This window comes from Staurois parvus, unplaced genomic scaffold, assembly GCF_062004578.1.
Source record: "Staurois parvus isolate SC_StPar_1 unplaced genomic scaffold, SC_StPar_1.0 ptg000426l, whole genome shotgun sequence".
Lineage (NCBI taxonomy): Eukaryota > Metazoa > Chordata > Amphibia > Anura > Ranidae > Staurois > Staurois parvus.
In genome coordinates this window covers 2,034,392-2,049,172 of record NW_028318222.1, presented here as the reverse complement: position 1 = coordinate 2,049,172, position 14,781 = coordinate 2,034,392, and the positions used below count along the sequence as shown (strand labels likewise).

The 14,781-nt window shown below is 41.4% G+C and overlaps 1 protein-coding gene across 4 annotated transcripts in view; it reads right to left on the bottom strand.

Moving 5' to 3' along the window:
* Positions 1-14,464, bottom strand: part of WDR89 (WD repeat domain 89) — a 37,990-nt gene extending 23,526 nt beyond the window's left edge. The window contains exon 1 of one of the 4 annotated variants that reach the window (XM_089687487.1): positions 14,345-14,464. The gene's annotated coding sequence lies outside the window, so the exon portion shown is untranslated. Of the gene's footprint in view, positions 1-14,293 lie in introns of all 4 variants that reach the window. The other 3 variants (XM_089687486.1, XM_089687490.1, XM_089687488.1) reach the window with 3 other exon arrangements.
* Between the last annotated feature and the right edge of the window lie 317 nt (positions 14,465-14,781).

Here is a 14,781-nt window from a genome sequence, read left to right as displayed (position 1 = left end):
ACTTCACTTCTTGAGTGTTATGAGTATTGATTTATAGAGTGCCAACATCTCCTGAAGTGCGATACACAGAGAGCAGGACACATAGAGGACATAGCCAGATCATTCGAATGGACAAAAATTCTCAATGAGAAATGCACTAATACGGCTACAATCACCTCTGCTTGAGGTGATTGTAGCCGTATTAGTGCATTTGCGACAGGAACAATTGAGTACTGTCCATGATACTTTTTTTATTTGCACTAACATACAATTTTGAGGACAAGCTTTCGGGGAATGTCCCCTTCTTCAGGTCTAAGCAGTACTGAAACAAAGATTTAGCAGAATGTTAGAAGAGATGTAGGGGATGGGAAAAAAAAACAGAGATAAGACACAGCAAAAGCAAAGTCTGGGGGGGAGACAACACTAGCAGAGGCAGTCATGCTTGAGCTGACAGTCATAAAACTGTTGGATAATGATTGAATATGATTTTTTTCCCCATCCCCTACATCTCTAACATTCTGCTAAATCTTTGTTTCAGTACTGCTTAGACCTGAAGAAGGGGACACTCCCTGAAAGATTGTCCTCAAAATTGTATGTTAGTGCAAATAAAAAAAAAGTATCACGGACAGTACTCAATGAGACTCTAAAATCTCATTGAAATCCTTCGCAGAACAGGGGAGGCAACTCCATATAAATGCGCATACTTTTGGAATGGGAACTCCTATAAGCTCACATAGGTGTGACAGTCAGTTGTCTACAAACCTTTGGCCATATAGTGAAGCAAAGTTAAAGTAATTCTAAAGTCTAAAAGTTTTTTCTTTTTACTTTAACGCAACACATCTGCCTTTCACAGAAGACACTGAGCGCCATAGGCTCCTGCTGTCCTGTAAGAAGGGAGTGGAGGGCATAGATTACAGGCTCTGTGTGAGACTAGGGAAGCACACAGTCTGGCTCAGAAATGTGCACCAGCTTGGTAAGGAGACACCTGGAGCAAGGAGAAGGCGACATTGCCAGCAGAGACTGCTAGATAAGTAAAATACTGTGCTTTCTGTACAAGATAATTGCACAGAGCAAGCATGTCTTTTTTTTATTAAACAAAAACAACACTGTACAGGCTAACCTCATCTTTTGGAATATGGTTCTTGTCGCACCCAGAGCCGGATCTAGCCTTTCTGATATGGGGGTGCAGTAGAAAAAAAAAAAAAAAAAGGGAGGCAGAATGTCAACACTGTGTGAGTCACTGACAGTGTCACAATCTGGAAACACTAATATGTATTAGGCCATCATTAGAATAGGATGATTAAACAGAACCTGTGCCTTACATCAGGGGTCCCCACCAGAGTGCCCCCTTACACCAGGGTCCCCACCAGAGGAGTGCACCCTTACATCAACTGTCTGCATTAGACTGGCTCATGCACTGTGTGTGTCTGTGTGTGTCTGTGTGTGTGTGTGGGGGGGGCATGGCACTGTACCCTCAAGTCACTGCCTGCTAATAAGTGCACTTTTTCTTTTGCAAAAATATGTGCATTTATTATTTTTTTGGCTGGATGGGCACCCTTGCTAATAATCATTATAGTTACATAGTTTGGCTGAAAAAAGACAAACGTCCATCTAGTTCAAAAAAAAAAAAAGTTATAATCCTACACCCACAGTTGATCCAGGAAAAAAAAAAAAAAAAAAAAAAAAAAAAGCACCAGCAAAGCATGATCCAATTTGCTCTTGCAAAGGCAAAAATTCCTTATTGATCCCTGAGAGGCAATAAGATATTCCCTGGATGAACCCGAACTATAAATGTTAGAATCCATTTATATTCTGTGTATCCAAAAAATAATCCAGGCCTTTTTTAAAGCAATCCACTGAGCTGGCCAGAACCAACTCTTGAGGGAGTCTATTCCACATTTTCACAGCTCTCACTGTGAAGAAACATTTCCACGTTTGGAGATTACATTTCTTTTCCTCCAGACGTAGCGTGCCCCCTTGTCCTCTGTGATGACCTCAGGGTCATCTTACATCTCACAGTACATTAGTGTGAAGGTCAGTGGGAAGAATACTTCTTACAGTTGTGGTCATTGGAAATGATCCCTTCCCACCCTTACAGATAACTTAAAGGATCATAAAAGGTTACAGTGCAATTTGTTTGCTGTAGGCTTATTTGGTCAGAGAAGTCTCCAGATTCAATGTGATTGCTATATCATAGCTGACATAATGACCACATGACCAGGAACCATTCTGGTTGGTTTCTAAATGCAGGAATCTGAGCAGTCAGTAACAGCCAGGTTTGATATGTAGCAGTCATGAAAAATGTCGCCCAGTGGCTCTCAATGCGAGGATGTTTATTAACGTATCCGAGCATGGTGCATCAAGGAAGAACTATAAACTTTTCAATAGAAGAATTCTATTTCAAATGTACACAAATTTCAATATTAGCTCCCACTTGGCACTGTCCATGTTTAGAATTCCACAGCCAAGTAGAACTGAATTAGAAACCATTGTTAGAGGAAAAGAAATTACTATTTTTTGTGTTACCATTACTTTTTTTTGTTGTTTAAAGTGAACATTTCAGTAGGGAGTGAACAGATATTTTTGAGGATGTAGGCCACTGGCAACCATAGAAGTTGCTCAATGTTTGCATGGAAAGGTGCACTTTAAATGTACACTTTAAGAAGGATATAAAGTAAGCAAGGAAAAAAAATAAATCCATGTTTGCTAGCAATGCACCAATATATTGGCCAAAATAGGGTTATTAGTGTTTTGCCAATAGGGAGGGGGGCGGGGTGGGAAGAGTGCCGATAATGGCTGGTCTCTATGGCCGATGCTCTAATCCAGTGCCCGCCTTCAATAAAATTAAAAAGTAAAAAAAAATAAATTAACAAAAAAATATATTTTTTAAATGCATTATTTATTTATAACGGTCTGTCTATTTCAGTTTCGGCCAAGTGCTTATACATAAAAATTTTACAAAAATATTTTAATTTTTTTAAACTGTCCATTTCGGTTTTTGGCCTATTGCTTCTTGAATTTTTGGTCTCAGTACAGAATTTTCATTACGGTTCACCACTAATGCATGCTTCTGCTAGCAACAAAACCCTACAATTCTAGTAAAAACACAAAACACACAATCCTGAGGCCTACACAATACATAAGAAAAAAAGGCCTCAGCAGCTGAGATTTTTTTTATCAGCCTACTGCACTCACATTGCAATTCTATATGGAGTTCCACACAAACCAGATTAAAAAATAAATCTGGAAAATGTAAGGGCAATCCAGATCATCCAACTGCACAGAATCTCCTGATTATGGCCCCACCTGCTGGAAGGACCAAGTATCACACCAACACCACCTTCAGTTTTTTTCTATTTATTATATAGTGAATGTTGACTGTTGCAATAACATTTGTATATATCCAGGTAGAAGTGGAACACTGTAGAGAATGGACCTGTGATAGACTACTGGTAGAACTGCCATCTATTAGAATCCTCGCACAATAAAAACGTTTTGCGCACGGATCACACCTTACTGTGCAGACTGCAAAGGGTGAACCCCAATTAATTTGTCAAGTGTCAGAAAGAACACGTGGCTTGGATCGTCCATGGATCCCAACATTCTGGCCAATACATTGCAGTTTTGTATGGGGAGATCTGCTAATGGCTGAGTTTGGACCCATCTTCGGCTTTGCTAGGGAAAATTGGAATATCTAGATAGATTTATATTTTCAAACAGGTTTGTTATGTACTACAGCAAACCAGAAATTCTGCTCCAGTGGAAATCCTCTGACCCTCCAGCATTTACAAGGCCAACTCCAGTTACACTTGTCCAGAGTCATCGTTGCACTCCAGAAATCTTCCTCAAATACATTTCCGCAAGATCTTGCTGGCAGTGGCGCAGAATCATCTCAGCCTTCAGTCATTCTGCACCTGTGCTGCATCCGCCTACACATAGTTTACGTATACATCTTCCCTGTCCCTGAATTTACTATTCGGCATGGGTAGTCCATATGATCATGTCCATTTACATGCTACAAATGTAAACATTCACACAAATCTAAAGCCATACATGTAATGCGCTCTCCTCAGTGTTCACAAACATCAGAAAGGTCCCCTTTGTTTACAAGCAACTGCCTAAATTAAAGATAGAAATCTGACCTTGGATGTAGTTTTTTTTTCCTTTTGGGTTTACACTATGGCTCAAGACATAGCTGTGTGGATAGGCCCATAGTGTACTGCTACAAATTTGGAAGAAAAAAAAAAAAAAAAGTGAATGCAGTATGGATCTTAAAGGCCAAGTTCACCTTTCTGAACATGTTATACCCATATTTACAACCTGATCCACCCACCTCTCTGTGAAAACAGGTGGGGGATCCTGTGAATGAACTACAAGTACCGTCTGCCATTGCGGCAGACAGGTTGTTGTTCTTGTTAACTGCGAGGGAGCCGATGAGCGCTCTTGTAATTTACCGATCTTCCTGCAGTTCAACTGCCTGCCTGTACAGAAGGTACGGGGAGACAGCTATCCTGACATCTGTTGATCGCAGGTGCAATGCTCTGAAGGCTTCTTAGAAAATAAATAAATGCATGCAGATATTTATCTGCAAAAAATTTATTTTTTGGTGTTTTTTTTTTTCCAATAAATTATGAACTGACCCCTTAAAGAAGAACTCAGGGATAGGAAAAAAAACCCAAAAAACACAAAAACCCAAAACACCATTTAGTACACCCCTCCTACACAAAACAGTTAACAAAATGTTGAAAATCCTTACCATTTAGGAGAAAAGTCTAACTGAATTTTCATGACCTCAAAATTCAAAAGATAACAGCATCTACTCTGCCAAGGAGGTGGTGTAATAGCAAGGATTACATCCCTTCGCTCTGTGTAGTAAAAGGAAACTACAGTTCCCATCAACCACAGGGAATTATATTGAATGTGGGTGGGTACACTAGGCCTGTACTTGTTGAATGTGTTAGTCTCTGTCTGCCCACCACTGCAAATGGGGCTGAATTACATCACTGCTTCCTGGAGAAAGAATTACAGAAGGGATGTGCCAAAACCAGTGGCTGGGGGAATAGGGGTCATAGCAGCCACCGTTCTTACAAATAGGAAATCAAAGAGCATTAACAGTCTGATTTGAAAATGAATAGGTTATATCAGAGCAATTACTGAGTGAAACAGAAGATGGATGACATTCAGCGAAGGTAGGAAATCAGCAACAAGTAAATGTAAAGAAGTTTTTGCCTGGAGCTCTACTTTAAAGTATAACTAAAGGCAAACTTTTTTTTTTTTTTTTTAAAGTTTTGGACATAGTGGAGAGAAGGTAGAGCCCAGGTTTTATTGCGGTCTATGGCCAATTAGGAATATTCACCCTCTCTATTTTTCCTGTTTATCATTAATCAGGGATTTGCTCTCACTTCCCGTTTTGGGTGCGGGACAGGAAGTGAAGGAAAATCTCCCAAAATGGGATACATACAGTTATAACCCTTCCTTGTTTTATCATCACTTTTCCCTTCCATCTTCCACTGAGCCTACAAAACCTGCATGTACCTTTCCTTACAATTGTCCTGACAGTACCACCAGTCACCAACTCTACTGACTTCCAGGGTATTGAGAGCACAGGAATGACATGTTCATCATGCCTTGTAATGGTCAATGCGCATATGACATATTAACTAGTGCCAAAGACTTGGCACTTGGGGTGCTGCGGGAGTTTCTAAGGAGGGAACCACACCTTTACATTGCAGTAATGTGTGCATAAAATGCAAAACAATGTAACCCCTCCTAGGCTATTCATTTCAAATGGCACTGTAACTCATGAAATCAATGCACCCACACTGGAGTCCTGCAATGCACTACCATGCATTGCAGTGCATTTCATTCTATAAAGCTCAGCTGGGGGTGTGTTGAGAGTCCATTCAAAATAATTGGCCTGTCTTAAAGCAGAGTTCCACCCAAAAGGGGAAGTCCCGCTTTAAAGATTGGTCCCCCCCCGCTCCCCATTAAGGATTGGCACCTTTGGGACGCGGGGGGGGGGGGGGGGTGGTTTACGGGTACCCAAATTTGATAACAGGTACCCGCTCCCACTTCCTGAAGTCTTATGGGTCATGTGACAGGTCCCAGAAGACGAAGGGGCCATTCAGGAAACGCAGCACTACTCGCACATGCACAGTGGGCACCCGGCTGTGAAGCCGCAAGCTGTCACAGCCGGGTGCCCACACTGAAGATGGCAGTGCCTGGAATACAGGACGGCCGGTGAAACGGGCTGCGGCGGGGGCAACGTGGGATCGTGTGACAGGTGAGTGGCTGTTTTATAAAATTCAGTAGCTACAGTTTTTGTAGCTGCTGACTTATTTTTTTTTTTGTACAGAGTGAGTGGAACTCCGCTTTAACTTGTCACAATGCAAAAATTGTGGACCTTGGTGGTGCTGTCAAGAAGGTCAAATATTGCATCCTATGGTACCCATCGTGTTGCGAGGTTTTTAGATTAAATAATTTCACCCAAAACAGATTTCAGGTTTTTGGTAAATGCTGGGGAGGTCAACCTTTGCACATCTCCTGTATTCTTGTATTTTATGGGACTTTGAAAGTGTTAAGGAGTCATAACACGGAGGAAAATGTACATAGAAACAACATCTTTATTGGAGGACGATTTTTTTTAAAACATGCAATGTTAAATAGTAAAAACCATTTCCACATGTCAGCCATGCTCCAGAGGATTTACTCCGCCCCCTTCCTGACCAGGCCATTTTTTGCAATACGGAGCTGCGTTACTTTAACTGACAATTACGCGGTCATGCAACACTGCACTCAAAATAAATTTATGTCCCCCCCCACAAATGGAGCGCCCTTTTGGTATTTGATCGCCTCTGCAATTTTTATTTTTTCCTCTATAAACAAAAAAAGACCAATTCTGAAAAAAACCCCCAAGAAAAACATTATTTTTGACTTTTTGCTATAAAACATATCTAGCAAAAATTAAAAAAAAAAAAAAAAATCAAATTTCATCATAAGTTTAGGCCAAAATGTATTTGCTAGATAAAAAAAAATCCCACTACGTGTAAGTTAATTGGTTTATGTGAAAGTTACAGCATCTACAAATGGCGATATATACAGTTAGGTCCACATATATTTGGACACAGGCAGGGTAGATTTGATTTAAATCACTAGTGAAATCATAATTTTTAAAGAGCAACTGTCATCTCCGTCCCGCAGCAGCTCCTCCGACCAGCTGTTGACTCACCGACTGTCCCATTCTCTTTAGTGGTACAGCTGGTGATGCGGCAGCGACACACAAGATGAGGGACGTGGCGGCAGCAGGTGAGTGGATGCCCGCTAACAGGCGCTGTCATGATGGATCTAAAATGACAGGTGCTCTTTAAATGTAAGGAATCCGACTCATTCTTGCTGGTAGTTAGAATCTTTAATATTTTCAAACCAAATGAAGGTTTCCTTTTTAGGATAATAAGCTGTCAGGTCAGTAAAACAGCGATATCAGAACCGATACTAGGTTAATCACACATAGCTGGAGAACTACTCAAATGCTTTTATTTCATGTTTTTTCTCATGGTTACTGTGAAATTGTGTGAATGCATCAATGCAGTGCATGTTATCTCAGCTTGCATTCATTGAGTTTACCAAAAATGTAAATATTGCAGACTATACAGCCTCATGCTACATAACGAAGCTCCATTTCATGCTGAATAAACTCAATTTTTAATGTATCTTAAATAGAAAACGGTCTTTAGATAGATCTGTACTCCAAAAGCATTTTAATAAAATCTGATAAAAATTTATTTTTTTTATCAGTTTTTTTCAGGTATTTACCAAAACATGTTCAAGCTATAGCTATATAATGGATATGGGCTGAAAGTGCACACTCTCAGGTTTAATTTGAGGGTACGTATATCCAAATTGGTGGAAGGGTTTAGGAATTAAGAATAGCCGTCCACTCTTTTTCAAGGGACCAAAAGTAATTGGACAATTGAATATAATCATAAATAAAATGTTCATTTTTAATACTTTGATGAGAATCCTTTACTGGCAATGACTGCCTGAAGTCTGGAACCCATGGACATTACCAAAGACTGGGTTTCCTCCTTTCTGATGCTTTGCCAGACTCTAACTGCAGCGGTCTTCAGTTGTTCTTTGTTTTCTGTTTTTAGTTTTGCCTTAAGCAAGTGAAATGCATGCTCAATTAGGTTGAGATGAGGTGATTGACTCGACCATTGCAGAATATTCTACTTTTCCTTCAAAAGCTCCTGGGTTGCTTTTGCAGTGTGCTTTGGATCATTGTCCATCTGTTCTGTGAAGCGCCATCCAATCACCTTTGCTGCATTTGGCTGAAAGTATATCTCTAAACACTGCAGAAATCATCCGGCTGCTTCTGTCTTATCAATAAACACCAATGACCCAGTGCCACTGGAACCCATGCATGCCCATGCCATCACACTGCCTCCAACATGTTTTACAGATGACGTGTGCTTTGGATCACGAGCTGTTCTAAGCCTTCTCCACACTTTTTTCTTCCTGTCATTCTGGTACAGATTAATCTCAGTTTCATCCATCCAAAGAATGCTTTTCCAGAACGTTTTTTGGAAAAGTCTAATCTGGTTTTTCTATTCTTCAGGCTTATGAATGGTTTGCACCTTGAGGTTAACCCTCTGTATTTGCTTTTTTGAAGTCTTCTCTTGATTGTAGACTGACAATGATACGCCCACCTCCTGGAGAGTGTCTGTCACTTGTCTGGATGCTGTGAATGGGTTTTTCTTTACCATAGAGAGGATCCTGCGATCATCCACCCCTGTTGTCTTCCATGGATGACCATGTCTTTTTATGTTGCTGAGCTCACCAGTGCATTCTTCTTTCCTCAGAATGTACCAAACTGTTGATCTGACCACTGCTAATGTTCCTGCAATCTCTCTGATGGATTTGTTACTTTTTTGAAGCCTTACAATGGGCTGTTTCACTTGCATGGACAGCTCCTTCGAACTCAAGATGTAGGTTCATAGCAATAGATTCCAAATGCAAATACAACATTTAGAAAGAATCAACTCCAAACCTGCTTAATTGATGAAGTAATAACAAAGGAGTAGCCCACACCTGGCCATGAAACAGCTTTTGATTCAATTGTCCAATTACTTTTCGGCCCTTGAAAAAGGAGGATGGCTACTCTTAAGAGCTGTAATTCCTAAATCCTTCCTCCAATTTGGATGTACATACCCTCAAATTAAACCTGAGAGTGTGCACTTTCAGCTCATATCCATTATATAACTATAGCTTGAATGTTTTGGTAAATACCTGAAAAACTCAAATTGTGCCTGTATCCAAACATATATGGACCTAACACACATTTTCTTTCTATACTAGTAATGGCGGCAATCAGCGACTTATAGCGGGACTGTGTCAGGCATTCTGACACTGGGCGGAACTGACATCCCCAGTGACACTTATACAGTGATCAGTGCTAATAAAAAGCACTCACATGGTCCTAATGAAACTGGGCAGGAAGGGGTTATTATCAGGGCAAAGGGTTAACTGTGTGCTGTTTTACTATGTAAGCATGCTGCTTTGTATTGCTCTGCTATGCAGAGCAATACAAAGCAGCATGCTGGTGCTGACCGGAGAGATCTGTATTGTTTACATACAGACCTCTCCCCTGTCACTGGTCCTCGGCGATCGCCAGATGCAGGCAGGGAATCTCTGGCTGGGACCTTGTGGTCAACAGCTGTAGCTGGAAATACAAAATCACATGTATATATACATAAAATCACGTGATTTTGCACAGCCCTGCAACCCTGTAGCAGTAGTTCTGCTATAGGGCGGTCAGGAAGCAGTTAAACTACTAACCTATTGATATAATTAAAGTGACATTAAAAGGTTTGTTTCATGGTTTTTTTTTTCCAATTAAAATAACAAACATGTCATACTTACCTGCTCTGTGTCATGTTTTTGCACAGAGCAGCCCCGGTCCTTTTCTTCTGAGGTTCCCTGCCAGTGCTCCTCCTCTTCAGCCAGTGCCCCCATGGAAAGCCACTTTTCATGAAAATACCTGAGCGTGTTCACTTTAAGGGGTTTCTAAAAGTAAAAGATTTTTTTACCTTAATGCATCCTATGCATGAAAGTAAAAAAAAAAAAAAAATCCTTTTACATGCAGTTCCCCCGTCCCAAATACATACCTGAGCCTGATCTCGATCCAGCGATGTGCATGAGAGCAGAGGCTCTCTCCCTCCTCATTGGCTCAGACACAGCAGCAGGAGCCATTGGTCCCCATGTTTTCCAATGATATCCACTCATATATGTGCGACTCACAGTTGCAGCAACTTCAAAGTAGTTCATACCCGATTTTGGTCCAACTTCCATGCGACTTGAGGGCCATAGACTTCAAGGATATCCCTCAAAAATTGCATGAAAAATGTACCTGAATGTTTTAGACTCCATTCACACTTGGACGACCTGCCATGCGACTTCTGACATCGAAGTCGTACCCCATGTTTTCCAATAATAGCCATTCAATATGTGCAACTCAAAGTTGCAGCAACTTTAATGTAATTCATGCACTACTTTGGCCTGACTTTCATACAACTTGAGGGCCATAGACTGCAATTTTATTCCTCAATCGTTGTATAAAAAAAAAAAAAAAAAAAGTCGCACCTGCAACAGTGGGTCCGACTTTGCAAAGGGACAAGCCACATCCAAGTCACACCCCAAGGTTGCACAGCTTTAAAGTCGTACAAGTGTGAATGGAGCCTTACACACAACAGTGGGTCCGACTTTACAGAGGGACGAGTCGCACCCACCCACAGTTGCATAAAAGTTGCACCAAAGTTGGGCAACTTTGAAGTTGTACAAGTGTTAAAGCAGCCTAAGGAGTGCAACTTTGAGGCAACTTTGGATGGGTGTAACTTGGGCTTCCATTAATGATAATGGACAACTGTTGCATGTATAAAATTCAGGTGCAACTTTCATATGACTTTTGAGGGTTTAAATTGCAGTCTATAGAACTCAAGTAGCATGAAAGTCGTACCAAAGTAGTGTATGAACTATTCTGAAGTGGCTGCAACTTTAACCTCTCTAGCGGTCTGATTATGTCCATATTTCTGGACTCAAAGCGGTACATTTTTTTGCATGGAAATATGTATTTTTTTTTATTGTAGGCCTGTAATTTTTAGGAATAACTCACTGAAATCTGTCCGAACAAGAGTCTAGTAAACATCCCCGGTATGATAAAACTTGAAACACAAAACCATAAATTATAATTTAATAAATAATCATAAAAAATAATATAATAAATTTAATTCCATAATATCAGACCAAAAACACTGAAATTTGAAATATAGCGCCAAGTTCGCACATCACTGAGCAAAGTTGCAAATTCGTTTTCAGTGTCTGATGAAGAATTTCCCCACGAATCATTATCACTCAATTCTACAAGTAGTTCTGATTTACTATCACTGTTCTCTAGCTGGTCTAAAACCGCTTTTGACCTAAAGGGACGCTTTTTGGATGCCATGGACGTTTCTCATTTTCCAGGCAGAAAACAGTAAAAATGCAGGCAGGGCACAGGACAAAAGCACTCGGGACAAAATGTATGTGAAATGGTTTGATACAGTAATGTTTTACTATGTGATTTTAGTGTATTTAGTGAATGTCACTTTTTGTCATTTTCAAATTTCCTGCCTGTTCCGTCCCCCGTACGTCCCGACGTCGCAGGGAACGGAACCCAGATAACAGATGCCGGCATCTGCCGGAGGACATTGCAGGGGACACTGCAGGAGGGACATCGCGGGAGCGCAAGACAAGGTAAGTGAAGAACAGATGCCGGAGCAGCGCCGCATGGTAAGCCCGAGTGTAGCTCGGGGTTACCGCTTGTGGTACTGAAACTTTACCCCGAGCTACACTCGGGAATACCGTCAGGGAGGTTAAAGCGTTAGTAAACGCGTTATAAAAAAAACAAACAAAAAACCTGTTTCCTGCAGCAAGGGAATATCATAATGTGCTGATATGCATCACATACTAGCACATTATAAAAAGACTTACCATAGAACGAAGCCCTCCAGCAGGACTAACAGGGCTTCCATTTTCACCCGGTCTTCCTTCTGGGTGCATGGGTTGCGGCTGCTTGAATGGCCGAACCGCAGATGACGTCACTCCCACGCATGCGCGGGAATGTCGTTCATTTACCACGCATGCGTTGGTGATGTCCCTGGCCGCTGCTCTGTAGAATATCTCCTAAACATTACACGTTTAGCAGATACTCATGTCACCCACGGGTAAGCTTTATTAAAAGCTGAAAACAGAAAATGAGATTTGTACATATTTAAATGGTTGTCATTAGGGATGCACCGAAATTTCAGCCACCGCAACATATCGGCCAAAGATAGCCCTATCAGCATTTTGCTGATAGGAAAAATTTAGCTGCTACAGGAGACTGTGTGTACTGGAGATGTGAGGGGGCGGCAGAGAATGGCAGGAGAGGAGCAGTGTATACAGTGACTGGCTGTCACTACATGTCAGTACTGTTTTTTAAACGCAATTATCTGCATTTTTTTTTTCCCTTCACTATAGCTCACACAATTAGCAGTCACTTTTCCCCCAGCTAAAAGAAACAATGTTTCCTTTTAGTTTCTTTCCTGAGATAAAAGAAACAAAGTTTCCTTTAGCTCCTGGGAAAGAGATAGGTAATTCTGTGAGCTATAGTGAAGGGAAAAAAAAAAAAAATCGGCACCGACATATAGTGACAGCCAGTGAGGGAGCCTCTCTGTATACACTGCTCCTCTCCTGCCCCCTCCTTGCACACACTGCCCCCCACCTCCTAGAAAGAAGACCTGTCACTCATATGCCATCACATAGGGGACTATTGGTCCCCTATGTGATAGCAATAGAATCACAAGTTAAAAAAAATAAAAATATAAATGAAAGTAGAAAAAAACAAAAAACAAAAAAAAAAATTACAAAAAAAACAAAAAAACAAAAAAAAACAAAACACAAAAAACTGGAGCCTCCCCACATACACAGACATTTTGGTTTCAGTTCGGTTTTCGGCCACATGTATTCTGAATTTCCGGTATCAGTTTCGGCACCAGAATTTTCATTTCGGTGCACCACTAGTTGTCTTTGAAAAACATGGGGTACAACTTGTCATGCAACCTTAGCAGAAGTACTGCTGCAGGGCTGTGCAAAAATCACGTATATACAAGTGGCTTTGTATGTCTAGGTAGGGGGTGCATGTGCGCCACCCTACCTGCACCACCACTGGCGGCTACAGCTGTCAGTCACTGGTTTCCAGCCTGAGATTACCTGCCGGCACTGAATGATTGCAGAGGAACACTGACAGAGGAGAGGTCTGTATGTAAACAATACAAATCTACCAGCATGCTGCTTTGTATTGCTCTACATACCCAAGCCATACAAAGCAGCGCATTTACACAGTAAAGCACACAAAGACAAAACAGTAAAACAGCAGTTAACCCTTTGATTGCCCCAAATGTTAACCCCTTCCTGCCCAGTGTCAGTGCTTTTTTTTTTTTTTTTAGCACAGATCACTGTATTAGTGTCAGTGGGTCCACAGTGGGAGTTAGTCAGTCCCCCCCCAGTGTCAGAATGCCCGCCGGAGTCCCGCTATATGTCGCTGATCACCGCCATTACTAATATAAAGAAAATAAATTCCAGTATATATACACCGCCATTTGTAAACGCTATAACTTTCATGTAAACCACTTAAATTTACACATACCGGGATTTTTTCTAAGCAGACATTTATCAGAAAACATTTTGGCCTAAATTTATAACAAAACTTGATTTTAAAATTTTTTGCAGGATATGTTTAATAGCAAAGTAAAAATGTTTTCAAAATAGTTTTTTTTTTTTTTAATAGCGCAAAACATAAAAACCACAGAGGCCATCAAACACCACCGAAAGAAAGTTCCATTTGCGGGGAAAAAAAAAAAAGAACATACATTTCATCTGGGGTCAGCGTTGCATGACTGCGCAATTGTCAGTTAAAGTAACGCGGCGCCGTATCGCAAAAAAATAGCCTGGTCAGGAAGGGGGGGTAAATCCTCAGGAGGGCAAGTGGTTGAAAACAAGTTGCCATCGAGTTGCATGGCCAATCAGCCATCAATCCCAACCCGAATATAAATTATAATAGAGATTGTAAAGGTTTCCTTATAATGTGTATGGAACCTTGTAGCAGTCATAACAGACCAATGTAATAGTGCCCGGACACCCCCCCCCCCCACTGGGCACCACCACTTCTCACTGACATGGCCGGTCCTCGTCTCCCACACTGCCATGTACTGACACACAGGTGTCATACACACGTGCTCACCTCTTCCCGGGAAAACCCAGTCCGGTATAGTGTAGCTGTGAATGGCCTCACCTTATCACAGAGCCTGGACGACCCTCACCGATACAACCGAATCCCGACGAGTATACCGCACGCCACATGTGCACATTACCGGCCGACTGTTCCACAGACCGCGCAGGCGCACTACTGCCCGCACTCTCCGCCCACGTGAACCTCCATTGGTTAGAGAGAGAAAACCAATCCGCCCACATAAAGAGTATTCCTACGTAGGGGGACGTCCCGCCTAGTAGCATCACCCGCTCTGTGTGTTATGCATAGAAGAAGGGCGGAAGTGTGTGTAATCAGCTTCCTGTGTGACAGTCAGCTGATCTCAACAAGAAAATGACCTTCTAAAGAGAACCTGTCATCAGTGTGTTCATCAAACATCATGTCCAGCTATAGTAAACCTAAACCCTGCGTACTCAGAGAAGAGTAAACATCCCAGTGTCAGTGGGAGATACACTTTTATA